The sequence below is a fragment of the Alligator mississippiensis genome, chromosome 9 (genome assembly GCF_030867095.1).
Source record: "Alligator mississippiensis isolate rAllMis1 chromosome 9, rAllMis1, whole genome shotgun sequence".
NCBI classification, from domain to species: Eukaryota; Metazoa; Chordata; order Crocodylia; family Alligatoridae; genus Alligator; species Alligator mississippiensis.
In genome coordinates, this window is record NC_081832.1 from 77,557,610 (window position 1) to 77,575,559 (window position 17,950).

The 17,950-nt window shown below is 50.0% G+C and overlaps 1 protein-coding gene across 3 annotated transcripts in view; it reads left to right on the forward strand.

Moving 5' to 3' along the window:
* SGCD (sarcoglycan delta) overlaps nucleotides 1–17,950 on the forward strand; it is a 496,907-nt gene that overhangs the window by 328,964 nt on the left and 149,993 nt on the right. The window contains exon 1 of one of the 3 annotated variants that reach the window (XM_019475988.2): nucleotides 12,124–12,310. The exons of the other annotated variants lie outside the window; for them this stretch is intronic. The gene's annotated coding sequence lies outside the window, so the exon portion shown is untranslated. Of the gene's footprint in view, nucleotides 1–12,123; nucleotides 12,311–17,950 lie in introns of those variants that run through there. 3 annotated transcript variants of the gene reach the window in all.

A 17,950-nucleotide genomic window follows, 5' to 3' on the forward strand; every position in this document is an offset into this window, starting at 1 on the left:
AAGTACCCTCATTAGACCAACTCAAATAGTTGGAAACTTTCTTCTTTGCAAGCTTTTGGGTACAAGTACCCTCATTAGACCAACTCAAATAGTTGAAAACATTCTTCTTTGCAAGCTTTTGGGTACAAGTACCCTTCATCAGGCTGAGGAAGCATCTGTAGTTGGTCCCTGCTCTTCCTGGATGCAATAATAAAGAAGCCAGAGGCTGGTATGCATGCAAGAGAGGCAGTCAGTGAAAATGTAAATTGAGATAGTCAATGGGTGAGAGACAGGTGAGGTGGGGAAAAGGGGAATGAATGTAGCTAGTAAATAATGGAGAGGTACCTGGGGAGTCGGATGTCAGGCAGGTTAAAATGTGTCATGAATCCAATGTCTATATTTAGTGCATGATTTTTTGCATCCAGTAAGTTGATGAAGCAAAGTTTGTAGGCTTGTCTGTGGAAGGACTTCTTCTGGTGCGCTGGTGTACAAGGACAGCCCATGACTTCCCGAGTGGGGCCAGCAGTTATTCTCCCGAGCCAACAAAGATTGGGGTGTACAACACTCATCCAACATAAGATTGATACAGGGAGAAATGAGCCAATTGAGCACCCCTCTCACTGTTCAGAAAGTAGCAAAGAAATGAAAGGTTGGAGAGACCGCTGGGTAACTCATAGGGAGGAGGCCTGGCCATAAGCAAATCTATCAGCAAGCCATCGTTCAGGCTTTCACCAATAGCTTTGGTGAAGACAGCAGCATCCTATTCGTTCTCAACTGTGGAAACCTAAATAAGGGGTTCTTTAAAGAAATCTCATTCATTGCCACAAACAGATGGTACTCTAGAGGTTGTAGCAGCTTCAGTCTGGTTTCCACAACCAGATTAGCAAATGTAAGTGGATCCAAGGGACAGGAAAAAAGACAGCTTGAACAGCTGGAGAGAGCCTGAGTAAGTGAAAGCAATGCCATGCAGTTTGTGCAATGCAGCAGTCACGTTGCTTGGGCTAACGGAGGGAGGACCTCCCTCTTTCGGCCTGTTTGTTACACCAAAGTGATCCCCTGATGCACGCAGAAGGATGTGAGCGAGAACCGAGTAGATTCTGCAAATGGCCGGTGGGGCTCAAGGCGACTGCTCCAAAAATGAATCCAAAGAAAGAGGAGTTGTGTCAGCGAGAGGCACTTTACCTGGGACACCCAGCGGACCTTTTTATTGATGAAAACAGCATGGGAGCCATGCAGAACCGGCCACCGGCGTAGACACAAAGAGGTGTGAAGTTTGGTTATTAAGGTTCCTTGGGTAGATGTGATCTCTTTTATTAGACCAACTAAATAGTTGGAAAAAATTGTTCTTTGCAAGTCTTCAGGCACAAACACCCTTCTTCTGAAGTTTGACGGGGCATTTGTTGGGAGAGGGGGGCATACATCAGTTGCCCACAGATTATGATGTAGCATTTTCAGACTTAAAGAGGTTCTTGGCACCGGTCGTGTGTGTCCCAGCACTAACACCTGTTGTTTGAGTCCGCCTGTGTTCTGGGAAATGAGATTTTGTACGTCCTCGTTCAACAAACAGGAATACATCAGAGATAACCGACTCATTATAAACCTCACTTCTGAGTGCAAACCACCAATAGGGTGCTAAACTTTGGGTAACCGCTCTGGTCAAGAGGAGGGAAATATAAGAATAAATAGATCTCAAGTCTAGATTAGTCCAAAATTGATTGTTTGGTTTTTTTAGGCAAAGGTACAGGATTGCAAATGTTCCTGCAGAGGAATTCATCAGTTTATGGAAGATCCTCCTCCTGTCTCTCCCTCTGCCCCCACTTGAAATGTATTTGATAGGAATGCAGAAATATGACGGAAAGATATTTGAGGTTAATTGCATATCAAGAGTGTACAGATGCCAGACATGTTAAGCATCAGGTTTTATTGAATTTGTGTAATTATGGAGAGAGAGAGCAACATAATGTTCTCAGGTTTTTCATCCATATTTTCATGAGAGTGGAGTAGTTAAGATAATTATAAAGAAACACTGGCATGTAATTGTGACACGTTCAATATTGAAGGAGTGATTGGGTTCCTTTTTCGTAGGGAAGGGTGGCCAATTTGGGAGCTGCAGGCTAGGAGGAGCTGGTTGCACAGGGCATTGCTGTGGTATGCCCGGGCGCGTGTTTGCTCCTGTCTTATGGTGCTTTGGTGCCACTGGTGAAGGGGCTGGCGTCTAGCAACTGGGCTGGATGCTCATATGCCAAGATGCTTTTGCTGGAAAGAGGTCCTGAGACTTGCTCAGCCTGGCCCTGGCCTCAGGTTATAGCCTTACCTGCAAGCATCAGCTGCAGCCCGAAGAGGCTGCGGTGTTACCGTGAGGATGGGGGTAGCAGGACGCGCTCTTTTGGCACATCATTTAACGAGGTTCGGGATCTCAGTGGTGGATATCAGGAACAGGGACGGTACACACTTGGAAAGGCGTAGGGATCCAAAGGTGACCCATGCCCATGGTACCATCGCCAGCTTTGCCGTTCACGGCAATACAATATATGCAAAGACGTGATAGCTGCCCCATCCAAGTCATTCTGCCCTTGAAACCTCTCCGGTTCCCCACTTGTTCCTGAGCAGTCCTGTCCGTATGAGCCGGTGCGTTTCTCCTGTTTTGTTTCTGAGCACCTTCGGCTTTGAACAGAAAGGTGCCGAGTCTCTTTGGGACGTGGGAATGGGACCTGCTTAAACCCACTGAGCAAACATGGTGGTTAATTTTACTCGGGGCGTGCCGTGCATGCCGCACACGCTCAGCGTGAGACGGTGCCGTGTCGTGCCGGAGCAGGGTGTGCTATAGCCCGATCCCCTCCGTTTGTGGGCTCAGCAGATGGAGATGCCCTTACCTGAGTGTCTCTGGATCCCCTTCCCCTGCCACGATACTTCCCCCGTCTCTTCCCCTTCCGTCCTTACTGTGGTTTCCTATTATTGATGGCAGCCTGGCTGCTTTACAATTGTGTTATTGTTCATTTCCTTGGCCCCTGTCATATCTTATACAGTTACTGAAATACTGCTGATTGCAGGCTGCTAACAGGTATAAAAATAGCACACTTCTTGTAATGCAGGGCATTAAAATTCACAGGCTGTAGCCAGGCTGGTGCTTGTGCTTTCTGGACAGGCCTGTTAACCTTTGAAAGATTTGCAGTGCAGTTTCTGCAGTAGAATAATAAAAACAGGTAAGTGAAAAGGGGCACCAGACTGGGCGGGAGTTTGTGCTCAGATGATGAACCTGTAAAACGCTGGGACCGTTCCAGACAACGGTTGGAATAGCGTTCCCTGCGCCCTCGCACCTCCCAAATGCCGGCACGCTTTTGCCGAGAGCCACAGATCCCCTGGCTGGTTTGGGATTCAACGTGTGCACGGTGGGTCCTGGCGTCCTGCAGCGCCCGCGAAGGGAGTTAGGTCCGTGGCGATGACGAGGAGCTGCAGTGGCAACGCGAGGATGCTTTGCTCAGGGATGCTAACAGCAGGCCGGCGCCATCCCCTTTCGGACAGGCCACTCCTTTGTCACTGCAGGGTACGGAGAAAGTCCCGGCCTCTGGCGAGCGTGGCCATTGGCCTGTTTTGTACGGGACCCCGTCGTGTTTTGAAACCATTTGTCCCCCGCCCATTCCTAAAGGACTGCAAACAATCAGGGTTTTCAGTTCATTGGTGGAAATACATGTCAGTCGTTTGTCCTGGCAGCTCTATTGGCTGTGCTTAGGGGTAGGGCGGTGCACAGCCAGGAGGAGCAGGGTTCCCAGCCAGCCAGGGAGGGAGGTGGCCTTTGTGTGGTGGCCCCGCCCCTTGCTGCTGATTGGTCAATGGGGCTGGTGGCTCCACCCCTCGGTGTTGATTAGCTAAGGAGGCAGTGGTCCTACCCACTGATTGGCTGCGGTGGTTTCCTGCCCCCCACACACACACACAAAGACGATGTCGTGTCCTCTGGGGGTGCCCCAGTGGCCACCCTAATTGTAGCCTCCCCGAGCAATCATTGGCTGCTGCAGACTTTGCGCGGCGGCGTGACCGCATGATTTGTCCCTTAGGTTTCTCCCTGTTTTCCACCTCGAATCACCTGCCGACGTGAGTAAATGCCCTGTGTTGAGTTCAACTGTAAGGTGGAAAACCATACGTCTTTTATCACATTAACTTTGCATTTGGAAAATGGTTTTATGGGAAAGGGGCGTAGTTTAAACACTTTTGTCCCCTTTCCTCGTTTCCAGGCGAAGGGGAAGTTGACCTTGCGTGGTCGGGTCATTTGAGGGACGGGGCAGGAAAAGGCAGGACCGTTGGCGCACCGCGCCAGCAATGCTGGAAACACAGGACGTGGCAGCGCCTCTCCAGCACCACAAAATCGCCTCAAAAGGCCGGATTGAGATTCTGGTGACAGCTGGGGGAGAGGCAGCGTGTGCATCGCACCGGTGCACGAGGAAGCCCGAGGAAGGGCAAGAGGAAGGAAGTGAATCATCCCAGCCCTTGGAAAAGAGCAGCCTGCTTCTGTCTCGCATCAGCCAGGAAAATGTGTTCGGCAGAGGAGACGTGGCTCCACCTAGCCCTTCTACCTTTGTCCCTTTCCTCATCCGTTGCTTCCCAGGGCTAGTCCCGGGAGGATATTTTTGGCACTCCGCGTGCAAAGCTAAGGTCAGAACTGCTGTTAACATCCTCTGCTTAGCCGGGAGGAACAGTGGCTCCAAAGTCCCCAGGTGAGACAGGTTTTTCCCCTGGGTTATGCAAATAAAAAAATGAATGCGCTCACTGCCAAACCCGTGGGTCGGCGGCATTAGAAATGCAGCCCAGTCTCCCAGAGGGACCGCGCATGGGTTTGCAGAGTAGGAGCGAATATTAAGGAGTCAGTGTTTATCCACTTTTCCAGATCCACAATAAAGATCGCAGCAGTGGAGCCCAAGTTGCTGGAGTATGAACTGCTGTGCAATGAGACAATCCCAGGCTATAATTATAGGCTTACCAAAAGTAAGGAGGAGGGCAAAGAGTGAATAGTATATTAAGGCTTAACTCTTCAGATGAAGGCAGGGGAGCGCTCTCTCTGTTGCACACTTGGGTACACGCACATGCACACACACACACACCTCCTTTTTAGTATCAGACTGGCACCCTATGATCTTCAAACACAGGTTCTTAGAGCCTCACAAAAAGGGCTTTTAGGTGACATGGCGATTTGGGAGAAAGTCTCGATCTGGCTGTTCTTGGAGTGAAGAAGCAGCCCTGGCAGGTGATGAGCCAGACACAGGTAGGTCTGGCTACCGTAACTTCACAGCACTTGTTTCCAAACCCCTGTGTCCTTTGTCTCGAGCACCAGTCAAGTCAAGTCAAGTCAGCCTCGAGGCCGCTGCAGCCTTAGGTGATGGTTTTTTGGGTAAGGTAACCTGGCGGCGCCCATCTCCTGCAAGCACCTACTCTGCACTCTTTCAGAAAACATCTGGATATTTTTCTTGCTGGGATCACTTGATCCCAGGTGACTTCCTATCTATGGCAGGGGGCTGGACTCTGATTTTACAAGGTCCCTTCCAGCCCCTAATGTCTATGAAAAATCTATGAAATCTCTTCTCCAGGTATGGATGGCTCTTGGCTCGCAGGGAGCTCATCCGCCCTGCGACAGGTCTTGTTTTTAGTCCTGCTGGGCGTCCACACACCCTCCTCACCCAGCCTAGTGCAGGTGGAGGTGCCAGTTTAGGTGCCGACAACCCGACCATGGAACAGGCTGTCCTGGTTTGCATGGTACCAAATCGCAGACCAAGAGAGGCCTGGTCTGGCACTGGTATTGACCTAAATACCGCAGCCGCCTGGTCTGGTGGCCCGGAAGAGCTGTGGCAGCCCAAATCCTAAGAAAGCAACTGCCTTTGAGTTGGGACAAGCCAGGTGGTGGCTGTGGTGCACGTTCAGAGCTTGGCTGCTGCAGGGAAAGAGGCAGCTCCCATCCCTCGAAGGCTCCTTTCAATCAAGTCAGACTCAGTTGCACGGTAGCCGGGGTTGCAGCAGAGGGGGACTTCTGCCCTTATTATCAGAATAATTTGGAGAGCTAATGATAAAACTCCTCAGGTCCCAAACTTTTTCTTAGGAGAGGCACTTTTTCTTTTCTTCTCCCAAGGGTTTAGGAGCAGAAGACTTGGCTGCTCGGTTCCTATTGCCTTTCCGCCTCTCCCCCTCCTAGCCAGAACTTGGCCAAACTTCAGGAGGGATATTTGCTCGTTGAGTTATTCGGGCCAAAGACGCTATTGTAAGAAACAGAAGAAGCAGAGCTTGCACTCTTGCCTGAAGAAAAACAGAGGTATTGAGGAGAACAGCGGCGTTACCTGCAGACTGCTAAGCAGCCGACTTTGTTCCTGCGTCGCGTTGAGGTAGCACGACGTATCTCTGCTCTGAAGAGGGATCACAGCGGACTCAGCAGGAAAGCTGGACCTTTGACCCCTGGAAGATGATTATGGCAGGCCAAGGTGAAGATTTTTTGTCATCGGGGCAGCCTGTGTCTGAATGAGGCTTGTAGAGCAGCTGTGTGCATTTAACCTGATTTCGGAATGAGCAAAGGCCGGGGCTGCGCAGATAAGGGTAATAAATTTGGGCACCATTAAGACTGTAATAGATGCATAATTATTGGCTTTGCCAACCGCATATTTGCTCTTACATCTGTATAATATTAAACTCCAGCATTTCTTTTTTTATTTTTTTGCAGTTATTATACCAGCCCAGCTAAGAGGGAAGGAGGGGGCTGGGGAAAAAGTGACGTGTCTGTGTGTGCGCACACGCGTTCTGGTTAAACAAAGTGACTCCAGCCTGTGGAAATGAAGTTGTTGCTTACTATTGGTAAATCTCTTCTGGATCAGAAGACTGGTCCAGGCCATCTCTCAGAGCAGGACTCTGTAATGGTAATATTGCCTCAAAAATTACAGCCCGCATAGTTTGAGAATGATTCAGGGTAATTACATTCGCGTTGCCAGAGAAATGAAAAGGAGCGCTTTCCATTTTACCTAATAACAAGCTCCGCTGGCCTTGTACTCCTTAAATTATTTCTGAGAAGAGCCTGCAAATGATGGAAATCATCAGGCTAATTGCAAACTAGGGGTTGGTGGGGCTGGATTGTATTGCCTGCTGTTGGGAGGGGCAGGCACCAGCGCGGCTCCGGTGCAAACCGGAGGCAGAGTTTTGCGCTGGGCTGATTAGTTCAGCTCTCGGCTGCAAATGAGTTCAGGGCACTCGCGGACCCGGGAAGTGCTGACACGTGGAAGCACCAAGCCCTCAAACCCGAGCATTTCGAGTTGGCATGAGCGATGTCTAGCGTTGTTCCACTCATTATCGCAGCGGGTGAAGCCAGCTCCAAACCTGCATCCTCCCCCCACTGCTTTCAATGCGAAGAGAGAGTGAAAAATTAAAGTATTGCCTCCTCCATTGGCTTTCTCACTCTCCCCAGCTACTTGGCTGACAGCGGGGTCCTTTCTCACATCCAGGCATTTAGCAGCAGGTGTGTAGTAATCACCAGGACCTGCTAATTCCCCAAAGGCCGAGTGCCAAGGTGCTACATCTCTGTCAACCTAGCAGCTGGGAGGATGGCGCCGATCTCGTGGTCCGGGGCTAGCCCCCAGGAGATAATCTGCTACCTCGTCTCAGTTCAGACATGGGCCCATTTGTACCTTTCAGGTTTGTTTTTGCCTCATCTCAAATGCTCCCGTCTCCGTGGACGGGGCCTGTTTCTGACCCATCTATCAACCAGTGGGCTTCAGTACCAAAGCTGAGGTCAGCGGAGTTAGCAAGGCGTTACCGAAGCCAGAATATGGCATGTCTTATAGCTTCAATTTTTGCTCTGTTCACCTGCAGCCACTTCAATTTAATCCACGTTACAGGAGTCACGCGCACACGGCTGGATGAACTCGGATGCCTAGCCCAGTTGCTCTTGCTTTTCAGATGCTCGATACTGCAGTACCATCTTTATTTATGCCGTCCCTTTTTAACAGGCAGGCTGCTGCCTACTAGCTCCATGTAGGTACAAAGGGCAAAATGCAAATCCTAAATAGCCTGCGGGTAGGATAGCAGGGCCGAGACTTCTGTTCAGATTCATCTCCTGTTTCAATAACGCTGTTCACATGCTTTAAAGTTAGGGCTGTAACCGATGGCTTTGCTTGCTAGAATCGGGCCAGTGTTCAGCAACTCACAAGCAAAAGCCTTTATGTACCTTCTTCTTCTGTTAAATTGTAGGGAACAAAAGGCCTCCCATCTCAGTCCTATCACGGACTGTATTTATAACTTCTGGCAATGCAGCAATGTTAGCCTTATCCAAAGAAAATTCAGCAGCAGGTCTATTTTTGAAGGTGCGGCGGCTTATTTTTCCCGCTGGAAATATCCAAGGTTGGTCAGGCTCAATGCAAAAACTTCTCTGCAGTTTAACTCAAGCCTTTCTGGTCCAAGATCCCCCTCCCCTCTCTGAATGATTGAATTCCTCTGAGACGCCTTGTAAGAGCCCGTTTGCTGTCCCTGACCCGAACAGTTAACTCACCAGACAGCTCCGCGTTTGCTTCGCCTCAACGTTTAAAGAGGCTGCATTTGCTTAAGTCTTGCCTTCCCTCTTACGTTCATTCATAGATCCAGTATGAATAGCTGAAACAAATCTGCAACCAGCCCCAAACTGGTAATACTAATTGGGTGGATTATTTTTATGTGAAGGGTTTTGAGATGTGCAGAAAATGACCCCCCCCCATTCTTGTATTTCAGAATAGTTTTCTGGGCTGACGCTTAGAAGCACGCCAAGGAAGGAGAAAGCCAGAGATGGCTTAATTATCTCATTCCGAAATTAAAAATTGCATGCTGATTCCTTCTCCACTCCAGGTGTGCGCGTGTGTGTGCTGTCGCACATGTGCAGGTGCTTTCTGTGCATCTGTTGACTTGCAGCTTCCTCACGAAGGGGTTTGAACTGTTGTGTCGAGGCGCTGGAAATCCCACTCGCTGAGATGTGCACAGCATGAGAGCCTTGTGGGGGTTTTTGCTGGTATGCAAATAGGTATTATCCATTAAGCTGAATTAATCATGTGTATTTATATATCAAGGGCACGTATTGAGAAACTGCTGTCAACTACTCCCAGAGGCTGCTGTGAGTCAAACCACAGGTCAAGCTTAACTGAAGAAAAAAATAAAATCTTTAGGGAAAAGTTGTCTATTGATACCTCTTTTCATGGCATTGTAACCTTATTGCGGTCTGTGATCTAGTAAATCTTGGGTTTAGTGTCTTAATACGCAAATAGTCTGACTAACATCAAAACCTCCGTGGAATCAGTGGCCCTATATATAGAGCATGATACTCCCCAACATGGATATAGGTGGCAGCATCTTGTGCCTTGTTGGTCACATCCAGGACTGGGGACGACATATGGAGATATCCGTGGCCTCGTACGGATGTTCAGTTTCTCCTGGGAGAGTTGCTGTTCTCCCAGGAGAAACCAGGAGGGTACAGATGTTCAGGCTTTTACTCCCAGCATAAAAATGGCTGCTGCAGGAGAAAAATAACTTGGGAACAACCAGGATTAAATCACTGCCAGAGAGTTGGCAGCCACAGCTCCCTTGAATTGCCTTGTAGGAAGGATTTGCTGAACCAAACAGCCTTGACACATTCTGATCCTTGGCTTCAAGAGTAGGGGAAATATATAAATATATTTGATATTGCGAAAGGGCTCCATTGTTCTTTAAGTCCTCATAATCGTGTCAGCACTGATAAATAAGGGTAGTTTGGCAGGTAATTATGTCAATATAAACCCAAGTTTATGCTTGCACAGTTCATATAGTTTAGGTAGCATTGGCAGTAACATGGTGTCTCAATAATATAAAAAGAAGTGCATTTAAGCTGCAGGATTAATGCCTGAAAACACTGCAGAACACCATGCATGAATGAGAAGGGATGAATACAACTCAGGCAAAATGGCTTTGCTCCAACAATTGTTTTGACAAAATAGTTAGGCAGTAATGCAGTTTACATTAAGGCACCCTTAAGTACCAGTGAGGTTGGTGCAATGCACAACGGCTTTAATGTAAAGGTTTATAGACTTGGCCTACTCATTATACCAATGGGGGAGAAAAAAGCAATATTAACGTATCAGGCCTCCGTGTCTGTGCTTACCAGCATGCTATTGATTCATAGAAAAAAATTCCATAATGATAAATTACATAATATAATGGGAAAAGTTCATGTCCAGTTTAGTAAGGAATGAGGCTAGTGCTAGGATTCGAAATGGATCACTACTAGTAACACGATAGGTACAGGGTCCTCCTGCAATAAATAGCTCGAACATCGGCACCACAGATCCTGGCCGCTAGCTAAAGTCCTGACCTAGCAACACACGTATGAACGTGCTTAACTCTCAGCGAACGCGTCGTTCCACTGACGGCACCGTACTCAGACGTGCGTTGGGGGGTACCGAGGTCTCGGGTAGGTGGTGAGGAGCAGCCGCGTCTCGCAGTCGACTCTGCAAGCGCCCACGGTTCCTGCAGATCCGACAAGCTCTCTCACGTGAATCTGTACTCGAATTGCTCTGTTTCCATTTGTTTATAAGAAGAGGCTCTGAGGATTTCACAGGCAGTGACGGTTTCATTCGCTGTTGGCTGGAGGCCCTGAAAAACGAGAGTGTTGTTTCCATGGCAGACAGTTGTGGAGCTCCTTTTGCTGGAGCTGGAGCCAAGAGGCTTTCGTTCAAATTCCAGCTGTGCAAATGCACAATGAACTGCCCTCACCTGTGGTCACCGGCAGGATTGTTGCATTGTGACCCAGATCAAATCGTATCTCGCAAGGGGCCAGGCTCTGCGGCCTTCTCTTGGGATCCCCCTGCCTACGGGGGTCATCTGCCTGCAAGTGATGTTGCAACCCCGCTAAAGCCAAGGGGTGCAGGACCCAGTGCTGGGAGAGCCGGGGGAGGAGATGAGACGGTGTGAGCCCTTCACGCGTGTAACTCTGCCCACAACATGTCAAGGGCACATCTCGCCCCTCTTGAGTCGTAGGTGAGTTCTCGCTGCGGGTCCAAACCCAAACCAGCTAAAATAGATGGGCTTTCCATTGACTCCAGACTTTGAATCAAGTTGCTCCGGCAATGCTCGTCTCCTATAAACACGCACCTGGGTTAGGCGCCTCTGCAGACAAGAATAGATTGGAGAGAAACCACGTGTATTATTTGGAAATAGCACATGGGGAGGGAGGGAGGGGGGGGGATATAACTCTCTCTCTCTTTAAACTGTCTCTTTTCTATATTGTTACCTTGACAACTCTGCTGCTGTGTTTCATCTTTGGTGGAACTCAACTGTGGTGGAGCAGGGGGACATCCATGCATGTTTCTCCATCGCCCCCGGCTCCGCTTCTCGGGCAGGAGTCGGTCCCAGGGTGCCCACAGCTGCAGCACGCGTGCTCGTTAGCCCGGCCAGTGGTGTCATCTGGAGATGATTACAGGTACGAAGAACTGGACCCGTTCTGGTTACGAAAGGCAGAGCAGTTTGTCTGTTTTTCCCCCTCCCTTAAGCCAAGACCAAAGCAATGTTCATTACTGCGGGAAGGAGATGCAAGGTGCTTTAAATATATTTTTTCCGGGCTTAGGACAGCTTGAGAGCAGAGAGGAGTGAAAGTACTCCAAAATAATTGTATTATTTTTAGTCTAAGCAGCTACAGGAGTGTATAATAAGATTAGGGTGCAGTTCTGATGCACTGAACTGAGCCTAGAGATGCTAAAAATATGCTTTCTTTTCTCGCAGTTGAAATTTCAGGAGAGGCAAAGGTAAGGGGGGTGGCGATGGTGAATTGGAAATGTTAACTCCTATATTTCCATGCTTCGTGGGGCTTCGCAAACAGCCTGCCGACTCCATTCAGCCCAGGTCCCGGGATATTCGTGGGGAACAGGGAGCCATCTGCGCCGCGAGGAAAGTTAGCGAAGAAAATACCCTCTCGGTGCAGAGATGACTTGCTTTCTAGCTGCAAACACAAGCCGTGCAGTCTCCGTGGGCTTCGGGCAGGAGCGTGCTTGCGGGGAGTGGTGGGGGGCTCTTTAAGGCAAAACACATGTGTTTTCAATTGCTCTCTGGAGCCAAACCAGTAGCTGCAACTTGGCCTGACAAAGCCTTATTGAAGTCGAGACAGAGCATGGTTTCAAAGCAGTTAGAAAGAGACCGGGAATGCTGCTCAGGAAATTCTTCAGGCATGGGCAGGGACTTGGCTGCAAGTCGCTGCTGGAAAATCTGACAGGGGCAGCTTATGAACGCAGCCTAGGCCCTGTGCTGCTCTGAAGGCAGCCCTGCACCCTCCCGTGCACCCCGCCGGTGGAGGGGTTTTCACCCAGCCCCTGCAGAAGAGGTAAGGAGCGCATTTTTCTTTCTCCGGGCACTGGATCTGCTTTGCTGCTCCTCTGCGCGGCTGCTGGGGAAGCTGTTTGCTTTCTGCAGAGAGGAAGAAGTTTGCAATGTGCAGTGGCATTTTTTGCCGAACAGGCTTGCTTAGTGTGGGGTGCTGGCTTCTCTTGAACTCGACTTCAAGGGGAATGGGTCAGCCACATCCGTTCTCGCCGTGGCACGCTCAAACCCCCCTGCGCGTCGTTTGTCTGTGGAAGTGGGTGTATCAGCCCAGGACCCTTTCCAGGGGTAACGGCATTTGGCTCTGTACCGAGGAAGAAGAGCAAAGTAGTGTGGCTCCTCTTCAGTCAGTCAATATTATGCATTGCCTTATGCAGCTGGAACAAATGAATATGCAGCGTAGCATTGTGTTTACATCCATTACGTGGGACTGGAGTTGGTTGGTTTACCTGCTTCGGGCTATTACTGAATACCCCCCACCTCCAATACGGATTCGGCAAGTCCTACAGCGAGATTTTTAAGACAGGATTGAATTCTAGCGCAGCCTTTGCTTTGCAGCTTTTGTGCAATTGTTGTTCTGTCGAGCATATGGTTTTGTAGCTGTAAAATATCAGCAGAAGGGGACAGGGACAGCACACGAGACCCAACACAGCCACCGCCGGGAAGTTCGACTCGGCGGCTGTCCTCGCTGCAGCTCCTCTGCGCTTTGTTCCCTAAATAACTAAGAAATATTTAGGTTTCTCCTTTTTCAGAAAAAAGTGCTGCTGGGTTTATAGATTTACTCTCTTGCCTTCTCGGTTGCAGTTTGAGAGGCTGATGGCAACCTCTGATGTGGAGGGCTGTGGTTTGCAAACGAGGGTGTTTGCCAGGGTGTGTGGAAGTGCCAGGGGGATAGCCCCCCTCGGATGGGTGCGCATGCTGCCTTGACCGTGCTTCTTATCCAGGCTTGGGGGTTTAAGGACGACCAGGGGTTTGACTGGGGTTAGGGTGGATATGGGGGGGCAGGGGGTGTAGCGTGCCTTTCGTAAGGGGGGAGATGAAAGGGTCTCTTAGAGCAAGAGAAAAGTAGAGGCTTGGTGATCTCAGTCTGTGGGGCAATATTAGGAGGAACTACCCTGGGGGAGAAGGGGTTTGAGGGGTCAGATGGGGGCTGGGGGGTAGATGGCTTGTTCCAGGAGGTGTTTCACCCACTTTGCAAGGAACGGGGGGCTCAGTCCATTAGGTCACGCAGGGCCTGGGAAACCAGTCCGGATTTGCAGCCCCAGCCTCTGCTCCTTTTGGGGCAGACACTTCTGTGCAAGCAAGCCCAGAGATGGGTCAGGGCATTGGGCTCTGAAGGGGAGCCCTCCCCATACCCCAAACCTCTCCTGCATTGGGTCGGGGATGAGCATGAAGGCAGGGCCGAGGGTCTGGACCCTGCCCACTCCTTTCAGAGCATGCTTCGGCTCCACTGCCCTCCCTCCACAGCAAGCAAATCCATCCCAATTATGGAAGCAAAACAGCCCGGCTTCTGCAGTGTTTGATTTCAGCCCTTTTTGGAGGTAAAGCCCAGTGCAGGGCTGGGATCATGTCATGCCAGGACATCCAGCGCAGCACCTGCAAGCTGGGGCAGAAGAGATGCTGCTAGCCCCGAGCTTCGTCACGGTCCATAGGCAAGCGGGTCCTTCCCAACGAAGTCCAAGAGCAAAGGGAGAGAAACCCTCTTGTATGGGAATGTCCTCCACCCCTCACCCACTGCAGTGACAGCCCTCAAAGCTTGAGGACCCGCAGGAAATCATCTGCCATTGGCATTTCCCAGGGAAGCCCACACTTCTCCTGCCCTGTCAGTGCATCCCCCCTTCATCCCATGCAGCGGGGACCATCCTGTTGCAGCCTCGAGCCGCGTGGAAGAGAAAATCAGCAAGCTGCTGCTTTGGGCTGGATGAAGGCAGATGCGAGACGGGGATTCCCGGGATGTCTTGGGACGTGGGATAATTATGGAAGCTGGTGGCTGTTTGCTGCTTTTCAAGTGTGATGCCTCTCCAGCGAGTCTGCTTTCCTGTCCCCTTGGGCCATGCAGATGTTTTGAAAAGCATCTCCAGATGCTGAGGCCTGGCTGGCAGAGGGGTCTAGGAGGAGTCGTAGCACGACTGTCTCCGTGGCCTTCGAGGAGTAGATCAAACCTCCCTCGTGAAGGGAGTGATTCCCAACCTGCAGAAGCCAGCAGAAAGGCCCGTGTGGCATGCATGAGACCTGGAGCGAGTCCTGTTTGCTGCACCTGGTACATGAATTATCTAGGGCAGAGGATCTCAGCTTGCTTAGATTTGAGGCACTCCTCGGAAAATGCCAGCTCTTTGCTTGCCCTCGTTTTTTGATGACAAAATATAGAAGAGCAATTCTGCTGCAGAAAACGCAGAGGCTAGGGACAGAAGTTACACATCAACCCGTATAAGTGATGGGAAACCGGTTCAAATCTGGAACGCAACAGCAGTTCAGCACGTGTAAACTGCTTTCAAAGTGGCCAAAACCGCTTTAAGGTAAACCTGGATGGATGTAGTATCAGACTGAACTGATTTAGGTTAAATCGGTTTATTGAACTTCTGTCCCAGATCCCCTTTAGGGTCAAGTTAATGCACAGTCCCCCAGCATCCCAGGATGCTTTGAGCCTCCCCTGCAAACCTCCCACACCCCGTGCAGGGTGGGTAGGCTAGGCTTGGCCAAACTGGCTGCTTCAGCCCGGCAAGGAGGCGTGCTCTAGCGCCCCCCAGCTTCTGGCCTGGGCCACTGCAGGCATGTGGCTGCATTTCCAGAATCAGAAGTGAATGTCTGTTCACTTGCTTATGGGTTCAGTCTACGCAGTTTAGACTAACCTGTGAAGACTGAATCAATTCAGCCTCGGGCTTTTGAACTGTCTTGACTTAGCCTGAAAGACCACAACAAGCAAAGCCGTTTTGACCCTGGGGATTCCTGTTTGAAAGCTCTGGGTTCATCTTGTGAATCGTGTTTGAACACGTGACGGTGCTAATGTTGCGTGGCACCCTGCGGTTGAGAATCGCTTGATCGAGGGTGCAGGACTCTAAGAGAGGAGTACGGCTGGTGAGGTAGAACGTGCTTATGGGTTCAGTCAGCTTCAATGAGTTCAAACTGGAAAGTTTTAAAGTGCAATGGCTGCATTTCTGTTGTTTTTTTTAAAAAAATAGGGCTATAAATGTAGGAATGGCTGTCTAATTCTGCAAGGGACTAACACCACAGTTTAGGGAATGGTGGGCACTTTAAATATAGCTTGATCAAGGCATGCATTGCTTTCCTATCCTTGCCACTTGTGCTAGGCCCACCGATGCAGTTTGATAGCCGCACCTACAGTATTTTCTCGTCCAGCACCCCTCCCAGCTCCTCTTCCTGAATTCTCCCTCTCCAGTCTGTATTGTGCATTTAAAAAGGAAGACCTCTGCCAAAAGAGACCAATAAAAGGTTCTTTCTAGCTAGTACTGTCTCCTGGTGCTTAATTTTCTGCTGATTCCTTTTTAATGTTTTAGTCAGAAGGAATGGCCCAGATGTAAATTATAACAAACGTGCTTTTCTCTCCCACGGAAAGCTGATTATTGATAGCAGATGTATCTTGCTTCTTTTCGAGCTGCCTTGAAAAGCTTTTCATTGAACTCGCTTGTTTAACAGCCCTCAGCCCTCTGTGCCTATCATTATTTCTTTTCCCTTAAGAGAATTGGAGACCTGATCATTTTATTACTTGCAGTGCACAAAAAAATGCAAGTTAGAAGCTGCTCTATATACATGGTTACATGGTGTAGTACACGGTGATCATGTGAGTACCATGTTTTATAGCCATGTCTAAAATGTATAACATTCCGTGTTAGGAGCGTGTTATAAATTAGGCCAAGCCCTGGGACACTCTTACCAGGTATGAGCAGTACTTCCCTTGATATGTCGCTGCTTATTGTAGCACTGTACATATACCGTGTGCCTTGAATTGGAGAAATTCTCAAAATCGGGTTTTGTTTGGATTCAGGCTCAGCGTGGCTATGTCCAGCTCTCACAGGAATCTTTTTTGTGTCTGCAAAACTTTTCACGGCCCCCAGGCTGGCTCACATGTGGAATGGGATGCAGAAAGGCCAGAGGGAGCATTTGACCGGGGATGCTGAAACCAGACCCTTTCGTGAAACAGAATCATCGAAAACGAGGGCTGGAGGGAGCTCAGGAGGTCACATCCGGGCCAACCCCCTGCTCCAAGCAGGACCAGCCCCAACTCCATCATCCCAGCCACGGCTTTGTCTGCCTGGGTTTTGGAAACATCCAAATGTAACCCAGGTACACCGAGGTACATTGTACCCAGGTACATTGGGGTGCCCTCCCAAATAAATGGAGAGGAAGTGGTGACAGGCTAGGGTGCTGAGGGAGGGACGTCACCGCCCTACACGCGGATCCCTCCATTTCCCTATAGAGACAGCCCCACGAGTGTACACGTAACTATATACAGTTTTATTATTACAAATACAGTTAAAACATTGACATGCCAGAAATATTTGAATCCCTGATATTACAAAATAACTTTCATAATCTCCAAGTCAAGAAATGAGTTATCCGACCCAATGAATCCAGTAATATTCACCCCAGTGGGTAAAACCCAATACACAAACTGTCGCAAAACAAATGGGGAAGTGTGGGGCTGTGGTCACGTGCGGCAGCCATGGTGCTCTCTCTGCAGTTGGATTATTCAGGGCCCAGCTTGTGACCGGCTGTGATGTGGGTGCACTGGGGAGCAGCCCAACTGCGTGTGCCTACACATGCGCAAGCATGAACACAGTTGTGGGGCTCCTCCTGCAGCAGCAACCCCTACAGCCCCTGTGTCCTGGGGGGTCCTTCCTGTCTAGGAGGCAAGACATGCGAAGGGAAACGGGAGGGGGAGCTGTAGTTGTGCAACACTTCTTCCATGTGCATGGGAAAGCCCTGTGGGCACTGACACAGCACTACATGGTGCAGCACAGAGATACCGGGGCTATCCCTGCGTGGTGCTGCACTGTGTCCTGGGGACATACCATGAGAGACACCATGTCCCATTCAAAGGTAGGCGGCCATGGCGACACGGTGCTCCCTCCTGCACTGGGTACTGTCCGCTGGACCATGGAGGTAGCTCCTTCCCAGAGCTGGTCCAACCCAGCTGCAGCCCTGTGCCCTGCTTTGGGCACAGAAATCTCAGGGGTGCGTGCTCCACTTGCCGCATCGCCTTGCCCGCACTCCCACTCCTCTCCACTGTGTCACCTGTGCTTCCCCCCTGACATATTGCCTGTGCCCCCTCCCTCCCATCCCCATTGACTTACCTGCAGGGAGCTGCTCTCCACTGCTGCTTGGCTGCCATGCACATGTGTGCATGCACATGTGCATGGGGCTTCCTGTCTTTGATTGCCCTCCCCAGTGCCCCCAGCCCCAAGCGACCCCTTGCAGGCTAGCAGCATGCCAGCCTGCAAGGGGAAATCCATTGTTTCCCATGTTTTTCTCTGTTAAAGGAAAAAAATCTGTGTTTTTCTGCAGCAAACGGAAAACATGGATCCCTGGTAATAGCTTAGTGCCTCAGTCATTTGTTCCTATACACATCACCGTATATCCAGCACACTTAACATAACTGAATCCATGTTTTACAATATAAAATATT